The sequence below is a fragment of the Monodon monoceros genome, unplaced genomic scaffold, assembly GCF_005190385.1.
Source record: "Monodon monoceros isolate NGI ecotype Baffin Bay Population unplaced genomic scaffold, NGI_Narwhal_1 Super_Scaffold_16, whole genome shotgun sequence".
NCBI classification, from domain to species: domain Eukaryota; kingdom Metazoa; phylum Chordata; class Mammalia; order Artiodactyla; family Monodontidae; genus Monodon; species Monodon monoceros.
The window spans coordinates 42,532,343-42,549,439 of NW_021703772.1; positions in this window are offsets into that span (position 1 = coordinate 42,532,343).

Consider the following 17,097-nt stretch of genomic DNA (forward strand, 5'->3'; position numbering starts at 1 on the left):
GAGAATTTTGTTCTACTTGACCCTAATTTTACCCTGATCAGAGGAACCAGAGTTTGACTCAGCTGTGCTTATGCTGTATCATCACTCAATAGTAATACCCAATGTTAATAGGACACAACCTATACACGTGCAGCTGAACTTTGCCTTTCTCTGATTCATTAAGCTCATCTGTTACCAGATTTTAACTTCACAAATCCAGAACTTTCAGTATCTCTTGCCAAAAGAATTCATATGGACACCAATCTGTCCAGCAGTTCTTCTGCAGGATATGTCTGCATAATACCCTCTGTTCACTGTAAAGCTTTATTCCTCTGGAAGCTGAAGGTCTTCTGAATCATTATGAAGATGTCTGCTGAACGACCTCCCCTTTAGGCCTTTGATTCTTCCCACAATCATCTCCTTCAATCTTTCACTATAATTTTGAATCCTCTACTAATCCTAGGAAATGGAGAAATATGGTCAGGCCATGTGTTTCTTTACCGGAAAAAAATATTTGATGAGGTAAGCCTATTTTCATTCTACTTAGTACAGGTGGAGAAAATCATGATTGTATTATTTATTTTATTTTCATGTGTCCTGTTTAGCCATGAAAAGACAAAAGTGAGAGCTTCCTCCAAGTTTTACCTATTCAGCCACTCACTTTCCAGGATCCTTCATCAGGAAAGCAATTGTATTGGGTAAAAGATTGGAGTCAACACTAGAAACAAGTTTCCCTGGTGGCGCAGTGGTTGAGAGTCCGCCTGCCAATGCAGGCGACCCGGGTTCGTGCCCCGGTCCAGGAAGATCCCACAGGCCGCGGAGCGGCTAAGCTCGTGAGCCATGGCCACTGAGTCTGCGCGTCTGGAGCCTGTGCTCCGCAACGGGAGAGGCCGCAACAGTGAGAGGCCCGCGTACTGTGCAAAAAAAAAAAAAAGAAAAGAAAAGGCCAAATGTGGGCCTAGCTAAATAAACAATCCTAGACAAGGTATATTAGGGTGCTAGAGGAGGTGGTTAGAGATGAAAAGGAATTCAAAGCTAAACAAGTTTTGGGTCCACAGAGACCATACAATGCTCTGAAGCCAGATGAATGTGATATAACCCGTTGTTTCCTTCTTGCTTGGTTGTCCAGAAGCTGATAATTATTTATTGTTGACTCACCATAAATATCTCTGTATAATCTCCCTTCCCAGGTGCACAGGGTGTGTGGTAGTAGCCACTGGTGGAAACTGCTGTGGGTCTGGGAGGCCAGAACTGATACTGGGATATGAAACGTCATGCTCTTAATTGTAATTCAGGAAGCCATCAGGCAAAGGCAGCACTCACTGTCTGGGGCTGTGATCTAAGTACCAGAAACCTAAATGTGAATATTAATAAATATGGAACTACAAAGACCTCCTGTATTGAGCAGAGCACAGCAGGTAGAAGAAATGTGAGTCCTCAATTCTATATGGTGCCAGTAGCCTCTAGTATGAGCATTCTGGAAGCAATTAAAGATGCTAATATGGTAAAGCCTCAGTTCTGAGATACTAATAATTTTCCCCTACCTTACATGGGATTTTTGATCATCTCTGCCATGCTCTACTAGAAAGCAAGGGGAACTTCCATGCACACCATTGAAAACTTCCACACACACAGTTGGCAACGTGCAGCACCTGGCAGCTCCTGCTGGCTCTCACAATGTGCCCCTGCAGGTCCTCGTTTACCTATTGTTTGAACAGTTCTCCCCTCCTAGTGGCAAGCTTCCTGAAGGTTCCAATATCTCCATTTTTGCTTAATCTTTTTTTTACATTATTCAAATTACTTAATTTTTTCTTTGTTTTGTTGCGATATAATTAACGTACGACACTACATTAGTTTAAGGTATACAGCATAATGATTTGACTGACGTACTTCATGAAATGGTTACCACAGTAAGTTTTGTGAACATCCATCATTTCATATAGATACAAAATAAAAGAAAAAAAATTTTTTTCTTGTGATGAGAACTCAGGATTTACTGTTTTAACTTTTGTATATAACATACAGCAGCGTTAAGTATATTAGTCATGTTGTACATTACATCCCTAGTACTTATAACTGGAAGTTTGTACCTTTTGATTACCTCCATCCAACTCTCCCCCCCCCCCCCCCGCTCTCTTGCCTCGTTCCAGAACTTTTTAAAACCCTTTGTTATGGACCTTAATGATTAATGCAATAATAATAGCAAATATCTGCATGATGTTTTTTATTTTATAAAATACTTCTACAATACTTCTACAATACTCAGTATGTCAACTAAACCTCCATTACTAAAGTAGTGCAGCAGAAATTCTTATTTCCTATTTAGGATGGGGAAATTAAGACTCTAGGAGATTACGTGACTTGCTCGGGTAATTGTTTCAACAAGTTTTGTCAGAGCAGTGACTCAGAACCAGGACATATGACTCCAAATCAAATGTTAATTCAGCCGTTATATGCTGGTGGCCTTTTCCTGTCTTGAGCCTACATGAGAATTAAAGTCACAAACGAAAGGGCGCTAACCATTTTCTGGCATTACTGAGCAGCTGAATGTCATTGTTGATGCTTTCGGTCTTACATCTTTATAGTTGTTTCATAACTGCCCGGTCTTTACATCTCCTAAATGATTTTCATATATAATAAATGTTAGAGACAGTGGTTGGTCATTGTCATTTCACTTCTTAATGATTTGATGGAGAATGTACAAGTGGCCTGTGTATACTTGATTCAGAAGTCAGCTTGAAGCAGTGAGTCACTACAAAAATAAGCATTTAGCCATTATATTCATTCATTTTAGGCAAGGATGCTACTTTATCATCTACCCCTTCTTCTTTGGAGCGGATAAAGTAATGGATGACTCTTTTGACTGCTAGTCATCATGAAAGAGGGATATGTTATTGCTTTTTACAGTAATCAGAGCTATGGTTATGTTGGAGGGAACATGGATAAACTCTCTACCCCAGAAGCCCCAAACAGGTCTCTGGGACTGTCTCCTTTTATGTTTGTTTAAAACAGTTAAGAATGATGTTGGGTCACCCATTGAGAAGGGCAGGATGCAAATGCTTTGTTTTACATCAAACTTGTGTGCTCAGAGCTCGTGTTAACTCCAGCTTCTTTCAGCGCAAAAAGAACGGAATATATTGAGTATACACAGAATAGTCCTCCACCAGTTCCTCTCACTTTCGTGCATGTCCTAAACTCCTCCAAAACATCTTTCCTCCAGACTAGATGAGATGGTATCATTCTTTGTAAATATAAAGACTTCTTTTCAATGTTAAAAAAAAAAGTCTAGATTCAAAAACAATAATTGTAATTGTTATCTACTGAACAAGAAAATACAAAATAAAAAAGGCTTCAGTGAATTAAATAATAGGTTTAAAAAGAAAACTTTGTTTTATTCACCATGGTATTCTGAATACACTTTTGAAAAAAGTAGTATGTGTATGCAAGACATATTTATGGTTCATCTACACATGACTTTACAGTCATCCTCCCACCCATGCATCCCTCCCACAACTGATCTAGAATTTTTGTTTACCAGATTGTTCCATTGTCAGAGCAGTCTCCATAGCTCAATCTTCTCTTCAGGTAGAGAGATCAGCCTTTATGCAAGAGCAAGGAGCTGGTATGAATTCATCTATCCCTTCAGCAGACATTTTAGTACCTCCTCTCTAAGTGCCATGCTAGATCTAGGTGGTGTGATTTCTGGGGATGCCCCTCCACCCACCCACTCATGTCTGAAATTGTGCTAGTCAGAACTGCATTCCTTTCTTATCAACCTCAGATCTCTCAACGTTCAGATTTCTCTGAGAAAGATACTACTACTGAGTTGTTGCTTGCTTTTCAATCCTAGCTACACAGTAAAATCACCTAGAGGACTTTTTTTAAAAACTGCCAATGTCTGGGTCCAACCCCAAGCCAGTTAAATGAGACCATGTAGGGGAGGAGAACCCAGAAACTGTTTTTTGTTGCATTTTTTTTATTTTGTTAAGTTTCCAGATGATCTGATATGTTGCCAGGTAAGAACTATTGGTTTCTCAATGTTCCTAAGGACCTAAAGGAGAACAGCGGCAACAGGAATGATGTGATGAAATGTCTCTGAACGTGAACCTGCCATGGAGTCTGGATCGGCAGGCAGGATAGACAAGGAACAAGTCCTGATGACAAATTTCTTCAGCCTCATAACTCTGCCCTCGACTTGTCCTGACCCGCTCTCTTATCTTGAACATGTTACTTAGAATGTTTTCATCCAAAAGACTTTTCGTTTGGCTGAACCCCATGTCTTCATTCTTTTAATACACACTAATATTTATTGAGCACCTACTGAGTGCCAGGCACAAGGCAAAGTTCTGCCCTCATAGAATTTACATTCTAACTGGGGAGAAGGGCAATAAAACAATGAATTTAACATCCATTTTGTACTTCTGGTTCTTATCTCTTTTATTTGCTGGCATCTTCCAGGTACTTGATATTACTCTGATCAACTGTAAATGGCTCTCATATTGGATTCTTTTCTATGTCATTATGCAGAGGTATCATGTGGGCTTTTTAAAGAGAATTTATAATTACACTCCATAAATCCATGTCTGAGATGACTAACTTCCATCCTACCCTTAGAAAATTAAAGTACTTTGGTTTTAAAATGTTTCTGTCTCCAGGTAAAATATGGAATTGGGGCAGAATTTAAAGTCAGGAGACCCAAATTCAAATTCTTACTCTGTTTTACTTGGCTATGTGCCCTCAGACCAGATACTTAACCTCCTTAGGTCTCAACATTCTCACTTGTGAAGTAAGGATAATAATATGAAAATCAAATGAGAAATAAACACATACTATTAACAGAGATCCACACAGAGCACATGTAAGACCAGTGACCAAGAGTGTACTGGCCCAGGGGCCAAGACCACCCTCCCTCGCCCTTCCACCTCCATAATCAAAGGTGAAGACAGATTTTCAGAAACTCCCTCCTTCTTCACCACCAAACACGTGTTCTCACCACCATTATCTATCTTAACAACTATCTCATTTTTTCATTTATCCTAATTTATGTCAGCCACCACAAACCCTCCTACTAGATCCCTCTTATCTCCCACACTCTAATCCTTTTAAAACTCTTTACATATCCTATTCTTTCATCTTCTCTCTTCCTTCCACCACTCCTGAAAACCCATCCATGGTGCTCTCTGAAATTCATGTCCATTATTTGCAAAATAACCTTGTATTAATTATCAATAGATTTGCTGCATACCAAATAACTCCAAAAATTAGTGACTTAAAATAAAAACAATCATTTACTATATAGCATAGTTTTTGCAGATTGGAAATCAGGTAATGACTTGGTTAGACACTTTTAGCTTGGAGTCTCTCACAAGGCTGCAGTCATCTGAAAGTTTGGGGAGGAAGGATCTGCTTTCAATGTAGTTCACACATACTGGCAAGTTGGTGGTAGTTATTGGGGGGGAAGCCTCTTTTCCTCTCCACAAGGACCTCTTGACAGGGCTGCTTGAGTGTCCTCATGGCCTGGTGGCTGGATTCACCAAGAACCAGTAACCTAAGAGAGCAAAGCAGAAGCTGCAGTATGACCTTGCCTCAGAAATTACACGTCATCACTTCTGCAGTATTCTATTGGTCACACAGGTCAGCTGATTCAGTAAGGGAGGGGACTAAAAAATGGCTTACATACCAGGGGGTGAGGTCCACTGGGTATCATCTTGGTGGCTGGCTGCCATACCTCTCTTTTCACAAACATTCTTTGAACACTACCTTCACCTTCTTGCTCTCATCAAAACCTGGCTTTCCCCTGAGAATACCCTATCAGCCTTCCAATTGGAGACTGCTTTTCCTTTTGTAGCCTTCAGCTCTTTGAGCCTGGAGATGAGTAGGTGTCATCCTTGCTCCTCATGGCTTTCAGACACTCCTCCCTCCCTCTTCCCTAAAAATGCCAACTTGAATCTCACATCATCATATATCACACGTTGATTGACGACTCTGCTATCCCCTCGTCTCTCTAGATTCTAGCTCCGGCTGATAGTTGTACAATCCTGTACTACCCCTGCCTTCATTCTTGAACCTATGGACACACAAGTAGATCATCATGCCTGCACCCTGGCCTCTCAATTCCTTGAACTTTTCTCTTCTTTTCTCTTCTCCACTGATCATGTCAACAGCCTCTAATCCTATGGTCATAGCCCTAAGACCATGTTATTAGCAATAAATGCAACCCTTCTTAATGTTAAATTCATGCCTTCCACCCTCTGACCACCACCTCCAATCTTTCCAAATCACTCCCTGTACCATCCCATCCTCAATTATCTTTCAAATTCACTGGGACCTCCATTGATCTACCACTATTCCATTGTCCCTACCCTTTAATGTTATCATCCCCCTACTTGCCAAGCTTAAATTCCATGACCAAGCTTTATAGCTGCTCCCTTACGTATACCCTCGACTCTTCTGCCTCTCTTCAGATTTGTCATACTTACTTGGAAGACCGGAGTCTTGGTTACAATCTAACTCTCTGCCTGTGCCAAACCTCCACCCTACAACTAACTGTGACTGGAGAAAAACATACAGTTCTGCTGAATGGTCTCACTTTAAACTCATGCTGGATCCTCAGATATGCTCTTAATACTACTTACACATATCACAACAACAGGAATATCACAACTTAATTTCCCAAGATCATTCCTTTTCCCACTCTGCTACATAACCTTTTTACACTTTCACTCTTCTCAAATACCCAAACTTCCTTCCTATCTTCACTACCCTTCATCACTGAGAAAATTAAAGCAATCAGAAGACAACTTCCACAGACTTCCACCCACCATATTTACACACCTACCAGTACACATATCACATCTCTGTCTCCCTGCCTGTTACTATCCATGACCCTACCTAAAGCCAACACCTTTTCTTAGGCACTAAATGGCATTCCCTACAGCCTACTCAAAGACATCACTCCAGCACTCTCTGCTGGATCATTTTCATTCAAATGCAAGTAAGATACTGATGTCATTCTTATCTTTTAAAAGCATTAAAAAAAAATAAAATAAAACAATAGCTTCTGGGCTTCCCTGGTGGTGCAGTGGTTGAGAGTCCACCTGCCGATGCAGGGGACACGGGTTCATGCCCCAGTCCGGGAATATCCCACATGCTGCGGAGCGGCTAGGCCCGTGAGCCATGGCCGCTGAGCCAGCGCGTCCGGAGCCTGTGCTCCGCAACGGGAGAGGCCACAACAGTGAGAGGCCCACATACCGCAAAACAAAAAACAATAACTTCTTTGGATTCCACTCAACCCACTGGCTATTGGCTCATTTCTTCCCTGTCTTTTGAAGAAGAACACCTCCAGGAACACCTATACCTGCTGTCTGTATTTTATTTCTTGCCATTCTCCATTAAAACCAATTTAGTCAGATTTTTGCCTCCAATGAAACTGCTCTTAACTGTTCACTCTAAATGTGAACAATGTCCATGATGTTGCCAAATCCAGCAGCCCGGTCCTACCTTCGCTTGCCTATCAGCAGGATTTGGCACAGTTGATCACTCCCTCCTTTCTGATACAGTTTTTCACTTGGCTTGCAGGACACAACATTCTCTGGTTTTTCTCCTATCTCACTGGCTACGCCTTTTTAATCTCCTTGGTTAGTTCTTCCTCTTTCTCTCAGACCCTTGAATGTTGCGATGCCCCAGGGCTCAGTTTTCTCTGACTATACTGATTCCCTTGGTGAAAACAGCAGTATTATGGCTTTAAATACCAGTGATATGCTGCTGACCTCCAAATGTATATCTCCAACTCAGAACACATTCACAGGCTCCAGATTTGTATGTCCTTGGATGTAAAATAAACATCTTAAACACAACATGCCCGAATTTGAACTGATCATACTGCCAAAACCTGCTCTACCCTCAGCTTTCTCTTAGTTAATAACAACCCCACCTTCCTATTCAGCAAATGAAAACTGCTGGAGCCCTCTTTGACTTCTCTCTTTCTCTCACAGATCACATCCATTCCAACCACAAATCTTATTTGCTGTACTTTCAAAATATATTCAGAACCTGAATGCTTTTCCCCACCTTCTCTGCTGCTACCTGCTGTATGCCATCATCTCTCACCTGGCTACCGCAGTAGCCTCTTAACAGTTCTCCCACTTCCACCCTTGCCCCTTTATAAGACTCTCAACATGGCGGCTAGAGTGATTCTTTTAAAACACTCTTGTATCCATCTTCTGTTCATAATCCCCAATTGTCCTCCCCCTGGCACAGAGTAAAAGACAATTGCTTACTAGACCTTACAGGACTGAAAACACAATCTTGCTTACCTCTCTGACCTCATCTCCAACTGCTCTTCCCCTTGATCACTCCGCTCCAGTCACATCAGTCCCTTCTTCTTCCTAGAACGTGGGCCAGACAAGCTCCCACCTTAGCAGCTACACTTTAGCTGTTCCTTCTGTGTGGATGTTATTCCCAGCTTGGTTAAATCCATAACTTTTTCATGTCTTTGCTCAAATGTCACCGTATCATGGAGGCTTACCTTTACCGCCTCATTTATTACCACCTCATTTATTACTGCAATGACACAACTGCACACACACACACACACACACACACACACACACACACACACTGCCAGTGCCCACTCACCCTGTCTTATTTTTTTTTAATTGTCCGGGGACTTCCCTGGTGGTGCAGTGGTTAAGAATCCGCCTGCCAGTGCAGGGGACAGGGGTTTGAACCCTGGTCCGGGAAGATCCCACATGCCTCGCAGCAACTAAGCCCATGCGCCACAACTACTGAGCCTGCGCTCTAGGGCCTGTGAGCCACAACTACGGAGCCCGCGCGTCACAACTACTGAAGCCTGCACACCTAGAGCCCGTGTTCTTCAACAAGAGAAGCCACTGCAATGAGAAGCCCGCGAACTGCAGCAAAGAGTAGCCCCCGCTCGCTGCAACTAGAGGAAGCCTGCGCACAGCCACAAAGACCCAACACAGCCAAAAATAAATAAACTTTTTTAAAAATTTCTGTCATTTGTCATATTCTATGGTATTTAGTAATTTATTTATTTATTTATTTTTATTCACTATCTTTCCCTTCTTCCTTCCTCTTCCTCCTACAATGCAAAATGAAACCTCTTTGAGGGCAGAGATCTTTATAATAGTCACTGATCTATCCTAAACCTAGAGCTTCACGTAACCTATTCAATAAGTCAATAAACAATGTCCTCCTAGAATTTACCACCAAGAGATTTTAGGTATAGTTTCTACAGCTAATTAGTAGAAGAGCTAAAGCTTGAACTCAGACATTATTGTTACAAGTTCAGTGACCTTTCCACTCTCTTGCTCTACATTCCAGACAAGAACAAGCCTTTCTCAAACCCTTGAATTACCAATATTAGTTGTTAAATTTTGACAACTTAATGAGAGTAAAATATATTACTTTAATTAAGTATTTGATTATTAGGGCAAATACTTTTCATGTTTTTTGCTGAATTAACTGAATTGATGGTATATTTTGCAGTTCCAAAACTTCTGTTTTGTGGCCAAGAATGATTGCTTTCTTAGACCTCTATTCTTTCTCTTTACTACCGTCACCAACGCTATTTTCTTTTATAGCCCATTTTACACAAAGAAACTAAGGTTTTATCACTTTAGGAGAGTTTGTGTGCATGCTAATGAGAAAGAACACAGCCAAGTTGAAATTCAGAGGCTGTGGTGGATGCCTCCCTATTTCTGTGAGTCATTCTAGCACATCAGTATTGCAAAGCTTACAACCAAAATTCACTCCTCAGCGAAACTGCAAATCGCTACATGTTAAGTTGCTTGAAAATAGTCAAAAGCACAAATTTTTAAAACTCAAGTGCCAATGATGTACTGTCATTGGATTGAATCATTACAACAAACACCTTAAAGTAGGAGATAGCACACAGATGAAAAAGAGACGGGAATCCAAAGTTAGGACTATGTAGAGTTAGAAATTTTTCTGCTTTGGGCAACCCTCTGCTCCTCCAGGTGGTGGCAGGAGGACGGCAGCAGAAGCAACAATGAACTGTCAAAGTAAACATGTTTTAATGTTACAATTGTGACTCATAAATATTAAGTATGTCAAAATTTACATAACTCATTCATGAGGGAACCAGCAGGATGATAAATCTGGCTCAAAGAGGATATGGAGAACTGAGTAGTTATAGAAACTGAAGGAAGAATGTTGGAATAGATTGCTAGGTTAGATACAAAACTGGTTGATATTCTACAAAGCAGTAAAATCATCATCTCAAGGTTATATTTTCTGTAAATGGAAATCATTTGCACCCCTACCGGATAAAACTTTATACATTAACATGTAATATCACAGAATACAGGCCCTAATCAATACAAAATAATATGTCAAACAAAAGGATAGTTCTCCTAAAGAATTAAGTAATTCTTGGGTGGGCCTGTTAGACAATGTTACATTATGATGCTGAAAAGACACACAGCCATCCCTTTGCTTTATTTCCAAATTTTTAATAATTTTTTTTAACAGAACTGACATAGGAGAGCCTTCTCTTGAAAAGTTGCCTTTGGAGAAATACTCTATTCTACTCCATTAGAAAGTGTATATGGTCTGTTTTGAGAATCCCTCCTGGTTCAAACGCTAAAAGGATCCCTTCAGACGACAGCCTATCTTAGTACAGAGTATTTTGCTTGAATATAGTTATATCTCTTCTAAACAAGAATATAATTTATTAATTAATGATTGAATGAATCCCATATTTCAGTCTGACTGATAAAATTCTCTGTATTCAAAGAATTTCAACTGTATTTCAGAAATGGGAAGCACCGTGGTGAAGAGTCTTAGAGTAAAATGATGTCCAGAAAGGTTAAGCAATTTGCCCAAGGTCACCCTGTGACTCTCAAACTTAGCTCATAGAGAAACTTAAAGCAGAAAAACACATGGGGCTATAACAGCTGTAGAAATTCCCGCTTCTGTGGTTGGTCTCTCTGTAACCATGATCTCTAACCCTCAAGTCATGCTGCTGTGCCAGAAAACAGGCCTTATAGCAGCAAGGAGCCCACGTTTAAGGACCGTGAGGACATTCTGACCATTAGTAACTTTCTCCAGTAAGATGCACAGCAAAAGAAATAGGTTAATTCAACTGCAAAAAACAAAATGATGAAAGCTTAGACGTAGCACCATTTAAATTGGCTAGTCACATCATTTCATCTTTCATGACTTGGCCATCGCTTTTTCTAATTGTTTTTCCAGAGAGAAAACTGCCTCCTTGACAAACTTTCATTTTAGAAAATAAGGCCATATTGGTGAAATAATCAGGTTTTCAAAAGATAAGAGTATATGCTGATACCAAAAACACAAGGGATTTTGACTAGTGAATAACCTTGATGGCAGATTAGAAGGCACTCATCTTCTTTTTAATTCTCCTTATCTACAAATTGAATTTCGAATACAGGATGGGCTGGTAGCGTTGAGAGTTTTGTTACTTACTCTCAAGTACTTATGTCAGTCATGATACTTATGCTTGAGCAATAACAGTCTTTCATCATGAATTTGTGGAATACTGATTCTTCTCCTACCAAAATTATTCACTTAAAACCAAGGATTTGGTATTCCAAGATGAATCTCAATGAGTGTTCAAAATTGGTTGCTAATTCCTGCCTTGATTCTGTAATCCCTAAGTTACTCTGAACAATAGTCTTTACACAATTTAAAGTTAATTCAAATCTACATTAGTTTAAAATACTTGTGCATACAACATGGCACTTTTACATTTAGGGAGACGGAGAAAACTGTCAGACAAATAGGATAACCAAAATGGACGGTCAAAATTCTGAAAACTTTAAGAATAGTTGTAATATCAAAAATACACCTTCTTAGTTATATTTAAAGTTTTAGCTCCATATTATCTCATAATTATCTTAAATCCTAAGAGGAGGCTTACTACCCAACCTGGACTTACTACCCAACCTGGACTATTCAAAATATATATTTTATTAAAATCCTCCAAATATACCATTCAAAATGACTGAATAAAAATCTTTTAAAATGGAATCTGATATTCTTATTCAGCTCTCTCAAGGTTGTTAGTAAACACTCACCTTTTAAAATAAATGAATATATCCTAATACAGAACAGAGGTCTCAAGAAAATTTAGACATCTTAAGCTGCCCAAAGCAGTATTTCCTAATAGTGTTCTTGCCACATGCAAATGATTTCATATTCTCCTAATTTGGCTAAATGTATACTAAAAAGAAGTGTTACTATTTTGATACAAGTGAGTGACCAGAATGGGGGGTTTTGGTGGCACCAACCCCATGCTCTGACATGACAAACTGCAGCCTTCAAAGGGCAGAGATCCTTTATGACTGAGAAACCAGCCCCTGAAGTCTGGGGAAACCTCTGCATCTCCATTCTGCTAGAAAAAACAAACTGTCTAATTGTTCCTAAAAATATGATGAAAGGACAATAATTCTGGTGTTTTGGTTTTTTGTTTATTTGTTTGTTTTAGCATTTGAATTAAATGTATGTGTACGCCTAGGAGAAAGAGGGAGCTGAAATTCCCAGGTCCTAAAATCTAGAAACTCGTTGAGTGAAAGGTTCAAAAATGTCCTTTGGCCATTGAATCATGTCTGTATTCCAGCTGACCATTTTTCCCCCCCTTTAGACCTCCTTAAAGTCACTAGAAATTTATATCTTGAGGGATTTGTATCATTTTAAAAACAAAATTCCTTACTAGAACTCAGATACAAAGTCACTAAGGTCACGCTTTCACTTACTCTAGGGAATTGATAAGTGGGGATAATTTCAACATATTTTCTCCTCTCATACTCCTTGAGTTTCCTATATCAGGTGGGTATTCATACAGATTGAAATGTGAAAGGACTGGAAATTAACAATGTTTTTTTTGCCTAGGGCATGAAAGATGCTAGCAAAATGCTACCTTAAAAGATTTTGGTGGTCCATCCAGCTTCACAGGTGATCCATAAAAGGGTTAAAAAAAAAAAAAAAGAAAAAAAAGGTTTTTATTAGATGAAGAGAAAAGTCCCAAACTGGAAATGTCAAAGATAATCTAAGCCTAAGGAGACATTCTAAAGTCGGTGGTGACATCATTGCCTTTCACCTTACTGTCAACGGACACTGTATATTTTTAATGGAATTATATGAAAGTATGTTTATGTAATTCTAAAAGAATGACATATTGCTATCTCAAGAGATAATACATTTTCCCAATGTATACGTGTCCTTGGGGATTTTACATTAGAACGGAACATGTGCCTTATATATCTAAGCAAGGTTTAAAAAAAAATGTGCTTAATAATAAAATTTAGCAAATACACTGGGAACATGACATGCCCTAAAGTTATCATTTATAATGAAAACAAAAATAATCTGAGAATAAAGACTTCTTTGAAGAAATAAATTCACAATCATGTAGATGGTCAATGCTGATGTTAGAAATTGAATTCACTAACATATTTCTATGCCCTGTTAGTAATAATTCCCTAGGTTTCCATACTGTGTTCAGTCTTTTTGTTGTTGTTTTTAACTGTTGTTTTAACGAATGGAAACATTTTATATGTAAAATAAATGAGAAACTAATGAGTATAAACTACTACAACAATCTTGGTAGCACATGTACAATATATAAAATAAATGCTTTAAAAAGTACTTAAATTACTCAAATCCTAGCTCTGAAAAAATGGGCCCACATCAAGGAAAACACATAATCAAGCCAGACATGCGGAAATTGGTAAGTAGCCTTAGCCAGCCACATGGATCTTCCCCTCTAGCCTCCCAGGCTCAGTAGGTCTATGCTGTACTATTCCCCAGGAAGGACTGGTGTTTTCCTTTTTGTAGTTCACAGGTAGCAAGGTCAAGTTTGAATCTACTTGACTTTTTCTCTTTGTAAGCAGCAAGTCTCCTGTAACCAAGGCAACTGATACTGGCTCTGGTTACCTATTCCATATTGTTGTGCTGTCCAGGGTTATTTTCACAGCCATAATGAATCTCTTTGATAACTTCAGGGCTCCAGGTAATGTAGACAATTTTGGGACATCTTTTTCTAAATAAGACGAGATGCTTGCATTCTCCTGGATACAGAGAGTTTCAGTATACCTCTCACCCATCATTAATATCTTATACTACCATAAAACATTTGTCAAAGCTAAGCCAAAACAGAACAAAAACCTTGATACATTATTATTAACTAGTCTCCTAGTTAATAATAATTTGGATTATTAAATATTAATAAATATTTGGATGTCATCAGTTTTCCTAATAATATCCTCTTTCTGTTCCAGGATCTAAGGGCGACACACTTCATTTACTCATTATATCTCCCTAGTCTCCTCTAGTCTATGACAGTTTCCTGGTATTTCCTGGGACAACTTTCCAGTATTTTCCAGGTTTCTCTACTGGAAAGTTACTATTTCTCCCTTCCTATAGTCTCTTTTTAGAATTGTCACTAAGTCTAGCCCACCTTCAAGGCAGAGAGGGTCCACCTCCTGAAGAGGAGAATATCAATATATACAAAATAGAATTCTCTTGTAAGGAAGGTCTGTATCTTCTCCTCCAAACTCTTTATATGTGCCCCATCTCAGTACACACACACACACACACTCTCTCTCCCTCTCCCTCCCTCCCTCCCTCCCTCCCTCCCTCTCTCTCTCTCTCTCTCTCTCACAGTGTTACTCTCTGAGCCCTTCTCCTAGCCATCTCCCCCCATTCAGTCTGTGCTGGCTACACTGGCTTCTATGCTATTTATCAGCCCATCAGGCATGCCCCAGCCTTAGGTAAACTTACTCTTTATTCTGCCTGAAATGCTTTTTCCCCACTTATCCACATGGCTCATTTCTTCACCCCTTCAGGTCTTTACTCAAATGTTTTTCTCTTAGTGAGGACTTTCTCGGCAACCCTATTTAAAATTACAATCTCCCCTCGTAATCACTGCCCATCACCTTCCTACTCAACACTACTTATTCCATCTCCCTGATTTAATCTTTTCCATAGCGCATGGTCAAACATGCTATGCATTTTGTTTATTTATCTTTTTATTGTCTAGGCTACCCCTTGAGAATGCCTAAAAGCAAAATGGTTATCTCCTGTGGTGATCACTGTTTCCTCAATCCTTGGAACTATCTCTGCCCCTTTGTAGAAACTCAAAAATACATGTTGAATGAAATTATTTTTTTCAATATCTTTTTTTCAGGATCATTTTTTTCAGGATCTTAGTCATTTCAAGCTTCTGGGACCCCTCACTCTTCCCTGGGGGCTGTATCTTTGTTCTTGGGCATATGCAGAGTCATTGCAGCAGGGGGAGAGCACCTGGTCCTTGGTTATTAAAGATGATAGTAATAAGGCAAGCAGAAGTAAATGACATGAAATCTGTATATTCACCGAGATTTCCAACTGAATGGTCCATGAACTCTGCATCCTCTTCATTCCCACTGTGATGTCCCTTCAGGTCCTCTCACCCTCCAGCCCAAACCTTCTCAGAGATCAGGAATGCTCTGCTGTCTGAGACCTGTGAAGCTGCCTGCAGCCTATTTGTCTACGCCCACCTCACTACTGATTCACCATGCTAGCACCAAACAAGCCAGTGGGTTCATGGAGAAGCTAACAGTCTCCTCGGGCTACATTCTTTAAAATGAATCACATGGGACATCCCTGTTGGCTCAGTGGTTAAGAATCCGCCTGCCAATGCAGGGGACACGGGCTCGAGCCCTGGTTTGGGAAGATCCCACATGCTGCGGAGCGGCTAAGCCTGTGCGCCACAACTACTGAGCCTGTGCTCTAGAGCCTGCGAGCCACAAATACTGAGCCTGCGTGCCACAACCACTGAAGCCCGTGCACCTAGAGCCCATGCTCCGCAACAAGAGAAGCCACCGCAATGAAAAGCCCGCACACCACAACAAAGAGTAGCTTCCACTTGCCACAACTAGAGAAAAGCCCGTGCACAGTAACGATGACTCAATGCAACTGAAAATAAAACAAATAAATAAATAAATAAATTTTTTAAAAATAAAATAAAATGAATCACAGATCTTTTCCATAGCTTCCTCCAAACTTTATGTGGAGTTGTAATCACCCTCTCTATCTTGGTGGATGGGAGTTTTAAGGACATAATTAACCCTTGAAAATTCTTGTCTTCATCTTCAGTGCAGAACAGATTTTTAAATTTCTTTTGAAAAGTATGTGTTGGAGGAGTGGGTAGAGGTGGTGGCACAATTCTCTCACACTTACAGTTAATGGATAAACTTTACATACGAATATTTGTTAAGACCTTCGGCTCTTGATATTCAAAGTAAAGCTTGTACAATTCCAAAAAAAAAATCTTTTCTCTCTCAGAAAGCTCTTGCAAATCAAAAGCACCCAGGCTTCCAAGACTTGGAAGTCTACTATGGATATTTCAATGTATTTAGAAGTGCAAATAACATTTTCTTTCCTGACTCTTCCGTGTCTGGCCATCCCTGGAACAAATGAACGCCTCCTGAGGCCACAGAGGGTGTTAGTTCAGTGAGGGAGTCGATGCTTGGGAGGTGGAACCAACCAAGAGAAACAAAACCCACCCTGATAGTTCCCAAATTTACTCTGCCATGCAGAATATTCTGCTCCAATTGTTATGAAAACTCAGAAGTGCAGGCCACCTAACTTGTTTCTGAACAAGACAGCCAGATGGGGTCTCTTGTACCAAGCAAGTGTCAGGAAATGGTGCAAACCTGGTCCCAGTTGACTTGCCTAAGGCCATGATGGCCAATAAATGGCTTCATTGGTTTAGCTCAGGAAGAGACATAGCAAGGAAAATGTTAACATGCAGTAACTAAGTGGTCTAGAGTAGTGGTCTCCAGTACAGTCGAGGAATTCTAGAAAAATTATTAGAACTATTATTTCTATTTCATCTAAAGAAAAATAATAAAGTAGTTTAGCTTTGTTATTATCTCATACACCAGTTGACCCTGGCACCTTGCCTAGTTCTGTACGTTAAGTGGTTGTATGCACATTAAATTCCTAAACGGTCTTGAGACAAGAGTGGGAGTTTCATGAAATCGAGAGTGGCACCTGCTCTTGTTCATCTGCCTTCAGTATATTATGATATATTAAAGCTAACCTGTGCCTGGTAGAGCAGCCACA